A 6567-nucleotide genomic window follows, 5' to 3' on the forward strand; every position below is an offset into this window, starting at 1 on the left:
TATTTTGGTGAATAAAGTGTACACATTATTAAATTCATTGTTCTAACAATAAAATAATGCACACAGTACAACTGTACATAAAATATAACAAGTAAATTTGATGAAAACTCCTTAACCATCCTAACCTATTAGTTCTGAATCATTCATCCTTAACAATCCCTAATAATCCTCCGAGACGTCTGAAAAGATGGCCACGGGACCTTCTAATTTAAATAATGTTTGAAGTACCACCAATGGGTGGTTCCTTCCCAAGATTTTCAAGTGTATATGAAACATACTACATATTTATCTATTGTATTATTTTGTACAGTTGTAAATTACATTAAATAAATAATTTTAAAAAAATTGATGTAAGATCAGAATGGTATGATACAGGCATGTTGAGAAACTACAGATTGGTAGCACTCTAAAAACATTTTTACAATATAAGGCCTCGAGGCCATATTCTTTTCAGGCGCCTCGGAGGATTGTCAGGAATGAAAGAGGTTAGAAACAGGGTTTGAGTGGTTTGGTAGTTTATAATGGAAGGAATGGTATCTGGTTCGGGTTAGATCGGTTACATATGGAACATTTAGGTCTTGATTTGTGACGAAGTAAGGAGCATTGAGGATTTTCGTATTGTTAGTGTTGGATACGAGAAGAATTCGAAGGCTTAGTGGATCCCCAAAAGCTCAACTCCGTACACCCAGATTGGCCATATTAAAGTCATGTAGATCAGTCTTTTGTAATGAATTGGAAGCTTAGGCCGTTTGTCTAGTAAGTGTTGCAATAGTCGAAGTCGCCGAGCAGTTTCTTGTCTTTTCAGTCTTGTGTGAGAATTCCAAGTTATTCATTTACCCAAATGTAGTCCAAGGTAGCAGATTCCTTCTTACAGTCCAAAATTCTTCGTAAAATCTTTAACGCTCCTTACTTTGTCACAAATCAAGTCATCCATTATGACCTCAATGTGCCATATGTTGTCGATTTGACCAAAACCAGATACCATTCCTTCCATGGAAAACTTCCCAACCATCCAAATCCACTTGTTTCTTACCTGGCTTCTCCTTCTTTACCTAATAATCCTCCTAGGCGTCTGAAAAGAAGATGGCCTCGGGATCTTCTCTTCTAGAAATGTTATTGGAGTTCTATCAATGGATAGATTCTCTACATGTTTGTATCATGTCACTATCTCACCTACAGCAAATTTACTTGTTTATATGTCATACAGTTGTAAATAACAATAAATAAATAATTAAAAAAAAGCTATTTATTATTGGTGAACCCACTCTACTGGTCTTAATCAGGGCTGTTGTGATTGGTGGATGTGTTCTGAATGATTCAATTTATCCAATCATGTTTATTAATAAATATAATTAATTAATTCAAGGTTGAAACTATTTCTTAATTATTTTTCTTTACAGTGACTCATCGAAATTTTTATTTTATTGAAACATTTTCGGTTATCGTTTATATGTTAATGGTGGGAACGTGTGAATAGATTAATGAATCATACTATTGCTTATTTCAAAGCTACCTCGATTATATAACATCGGGTGAACTGAAAAGCGGAAGAATAATATAAATGCTATATTTATAGAGAGAAAAGTATGCCAAGAACTCTTCGTTCCCATGGCCGTGTCAAAACTTCCGCTCGACGGTACTGAAAGGAATACGTTGTTATAACTAAATGTTATTTCTAAAGGCTATCTAAGATTGTGCCATATCTCATGGCATAATTATCCACATTTACGTGTAGTCTTGAGATCCTGAGTAGATGGCTAACAATCCATAAAAGACCATCGTAGATAATATAAAATTCAGTGCTTTACATGTAAAAAAATATGTACTTATTTAGTAATTAAATAAATCAAATGGTATCTTTGTTTAGTCTCAACACTGTTTATTATATCAATAGTCCAACGTTTCGGCCAAATCGGCCATCCTCAAGGATAATCTAAACATTTAACAGCTTATTACACATTCATTTGTAAAAATTATAATAACAACATTATTATTAATAATAACATACCTTCAAATATAAATTCAGAAATTTAAAAATATTTTGCAGGCTATTCTGCCCAGGTTATAAGTCTAAATCACCCTTTGAAAAAGTCAATTGATAAAGAATCATATTAATTATTAATAAGCTTACTTAAGCTCATGTTTAGTTACCTATTTTTTCAAAACTTTTAATTTTAGATCAACTTAACACTATCACTATCATATAAACAAACTATTTATAACCTCCTATACACTCAGTGTGCTTGTAATTATTTTTATTCAAATTGTATTTAGGTCTCAATTTTTATTTATTCCAATTATTAAAATTAATCGTAAATAGTAACAATATTACAGCACTTACTCGACAAACGGTCTAAACTAACAACTCATTACAAAAGACTGATCTACATGACAATAATAAGGCCCATCTGGACATACGTAGTTGAGCTTTGGGGCTCCACTAAACCTTCGAATTCCTCTCGTATCCAATCTTTACAATCCAAAATCCTTCGTAAAATCCTCAATGCTCCTTATTTTGTTACTAATAAAACCATCCATAAAGACCTAAATGTTCCTTATGTAACCGATCTAGCCCGAACCCGATATTATTCCTTCCATAATAAACTCCCTAACCACCCAAACCCACTAGTTTCTAACCTTGCTTCCTCTTCCATTCCTGGCAATCCTCCGAGGCGCTTGAAAAGAAGATGGCCTCGCGACCTTATACTGTAAACTGTTTTTAGAGTTCTACTACTGGGTAATTTCTCTACATCCTGTATCATATTATTATGTCATTATGATCAAATTTACTTGTTGTATTTTTTATACAGTTGTAAATATCAATAAATAAATTTAAAAAAAAAATAGTAACAAACATTTTTTCCATATTTTTTATAAATTTATTTTACTTAAAATCTCTACATTATGTTGGTTTAAATTACTTGTATCTGTTTTAAAATTAACTGTATAATTTAAATTCTCTGATATATAAATTTACTCAAGTATTTTTCTATTGAACATATTGTCTTCTTTTTGTAAAATCATTGTGTTATCAAAATTAAAATTGTTTTGATTTTTAGCTGCATGCTGCACTAGTGCTGTTTTATTGGGATCCTTCTCCTTATTTCTGTGTTGATATATTCTATCCCCCAACAATTGTTTTGTTTCATCAGTGCAGGATACCAAGGATACAACTTGATTTATTTAATAAATAAATACCAGTCTCAAGAAATTGAAAAAATATATATTTAAAGTACTTATTTAGCTCATTCTCATATCTATATCCTTTTCTTTTTTTTATTCTTAATTTTTGTTTTGTTTTTTAATTTATTTATTGATATTTACAACTGTATAAAAAATACAACAAGTAAATTTGATCATAATGACATAATGATATGATACAGGATGTAGAGAAACTACCCAGTAGTAGAACTCTAAAAACAGTTTACAATATAAGGTCACGAGGCCATCTTCTTTTCAGGCGCCTCGGAGGATTGCCAGGAATGGAAGAGGAAGCAAGGTTAGAATCTAGTGGGTTGGGTGGTTAGGGAGTTTATTATGGAAGGAAAAATATCGGGTTCGGGCTAGATCGGTTACATAAGGAACATTTAGGTCTTTATGGATGGTTTTATTAGAAACAAAATAAGGAGCATTGAGGAATTTACGAAGGATTTTGGATTGTAAAGATTGGATACGAGAGGAATTCGAAGGTTTAATTCTTAATTTTAACATTACTATTTTCTCAGTATATTATTATATACAGTTTTAATATTCTTATATAATATTACACCATTTATTTTCTTCAGGGATAAGAACAAAAACAAGATAACAACCATTACGATTAAGTGGAATTACAGACAAACTGGGAACATAAGAAGATAACAAATAATGTAGGTATAAAAATAGTATTGAAGAACATGCATAGCATACTAAAATTAAGAACATATTATAGATACGAGAATAAACTAAATCAATACATAGTATATATTAAGTAATATAAAAATTATAAAGAAAAACAGTATATACTCTTTCTATTACTTTAATTTTTAATAATTTCCAATTTCCTACATGTATTTATTTTGTTGAATCTCAATTATTATATACAGTTTCAATATCATAATAATATTATACCAAGCATTTTCTTCAATATTACTTATGTACCTATATTATCTGTTATATTCTTTCTTTTTTCATAATTCCCTTTAATCATTAGCTGTTATTTTATTTTTATTTTTAGATCTGATGAAGGTCTGAAATTCTGGCCGAAATAGTGCCAATGTTTCTAAGCTTCATTACAAAAGACTGATCTACATCACTGTAATAAGGCCAATCTGGACATACGGAGTTGAACTTTGGGGCTCCACTAAACCTTCGAATTCCTCTCCTTTCCAATCCTAACAATACGAAATCCTTCCTAAAATCCTTAATGCTCCTTTACTTTATCACAAATAATATCATATATAAAGACCTAAATGTTCCATATGTAACTGATCTAGCCCGAACCAGATATAAATCCTTCCATTATAAACTAACTACTCAAATCCTTTCTAACCTTGCTCGCTATTTCATTCCTGACAATCCTCCGTGGCGTCTGAAAAGAATATGGCCTCGAGACCTTATATTGAAAAAATGTTTTTAGAGTGCTACCAATGTGTAGTTTCTCAACATGCCTGTATCATACCATTGTTACTTTACAACAAATTTACATGTATTTATTTTATTATAAAGAAAAACAGTATTTTTTTTTTTATATTTCTTCAATATAAAACAGTATTCAATTTTTAATAATTTCCAATTTTGTAAATAAAATGTATTTATTTTATTGAATCTCATATCCATATTATTTTCTTAATTTATTCTTATTTTTTCTCTGTATATTATTATATAAAGTTTCAATGTTTTTATAATAATATTACACCATGCATTTTCTTCAATATTACTTATGTACCTATATTATCTGCTATCTTCTTTTTTATTTTTTCTGTAATTACATTTAATCATTATGGCTGTTATTTTGTTTTTGTTCTTAGCCCTGATGAAGGCTTGAAATTCAGGCCGAAACTTGGCGCTATTAAGTTTTTAGTTATTTGTGTTCACTAACCTTCGACCATCTCCTCATATATATTCATTTTCCCCTGTTTTTTCCTGCATTCAATGAGTTAGTTTATTTAAATGCAAATTATATAAGCAGGTTTTTTAAGGAACTTTAGGGCTTATCTTTATAATTAAATTGAAAACGTAAAGATGTGTTATAAATTAACAATATGTTTTTGTTGTAACAGTTCTTTTCATTAACCGTTATTGAAAGCTGTTTAATTAACAGCGACATCACAAACAGTCGTTACCCGCATATATTCACAAATTATAACTTGTCAAAAACATAATTTATAACAGGAACGCCGTTATGGGATGTACTGGAACAGTTGAACTGAAACAGTTTAAACAGGAATAGCGGCTACTGGAAAATAACTGCTTATCAGGTAATCCCGTTTTTCTTCACCTTCGGTGTAAGCAGGTGTAATTACCTAATGCCCGAAACATCTGGCTTTCACCTATTTTTTTAAAGAGAGCTTGTTGAATTAAAAAAAAATGATGATGCACTACAAATTTGTTTTTCTGGATTAAGCTTATAAAATATTCATATTTTGCAAAGTAAAATATACTTTTACTTAAAACATAAGTACAACATAAGCCTGTTTTTAAAAATTAATTTTATTGTAAAGATATACGATATTAATTTTAGATAATAATAAAATGACTTTTTAATTTTAAACGAGACATTTTTACAATAATATGGTGTTTGATCAAAGTAAGAGTAACAATTTATTAAAATCCAATATCACCTTTATTCTCCGTCGTAAACCTCTACTCTCCTATCCTATTGCATCTTTTTCAACAATCAATAAAAACAACAACAAATTATGGAAAATTTTGAACGTGAGAAAAAATCTTTTTTCCGTTCGTACATGACTACATCAAAGCTTCTCAACCTTCGCTGTAGTGAGGAAGGAAAACCGATGCCCATTCAATACTGACATTGACTCACTTTTTTCTTTTCCTTTTTTTTTTTTTTAAAGTTATGTTATAGGTCGGGTTATTTAATTATGCAAAAAAGAATCGGTTATGACTGGGAAAAAAACATCAACAAAAAAAAATCGATTAACTAATACAAGAAACCAGTTTCCAGTTACATCAACAGTTTATTCCCATCACTTTCTGGACGCCTATTTTTTTGCATGTATTTCAAAATAGATATTACCGTTGATGGAGTAACGTTATAATGTTGGACAAGTCATTAAAAAAAACGTTATAATGTTTTTTACAACTGGCAACGGTGTTTTTTTTTCATCAATATATTATCTTTTTTTTTACTAATATATTTATTAATTAATTGTTTGAGAGTGGTTTATATTGATAAATCCAATTTACTCTCAAGAGTTTATTTTAATCCTCCTACGTTTCGGCCCTTAGGCCACTATCAAGGAAGCCTAAAAATTGTTTTCACATTATTACTATATCACCTACTCAAATAATACTAATATTCTCGATTTTTTCAGCTATGTAGATAACGACATAATTTTCTTTATT

General features: G+C 29.9%; 1 long non-coding RNA gene across 1 annotated transcript in view; it reads left to right on the forward strand.

The window, feature by feature from the left end:
- Positions 1 to 4682, forward strand: part of LOC106687398 (uncharacterized) — a 14758-nt gene extending 10076 nt beyond the window's left edge. Inside the window, exons 2-3 of the long non-coding RNA XR_010844620.1 lie at positions 3786 to 3869; positions 4217 to 4682. This is a non-coding gene — a long non-coding RNA (uncharacterized lncRNA). The remainder of the gene's footprint in view (positions 1 to 3785; positions 3870 to 4216) is intronic.
- Positions 4683 to 6567: the final 1885 nt, after the last annotated feature.

The sequence above is a fragment of the Halyomorpha halys genome, unplaced genomic scaffold, assembly GCF_000696795.3.
Source record: "Halyomorpha halys isolate HHAL.00 unplaced genomic scaffold, Hhal_1.1 Scaffold957.1, whole genome shotgun sequence".
Classification (NCBI taxonomy): Eukaryota; Metazoa; Arthropoda; class Insecta; order Hemiptera; family Pentatomidae; genus Halyomorpha; species Halyomorpha halys.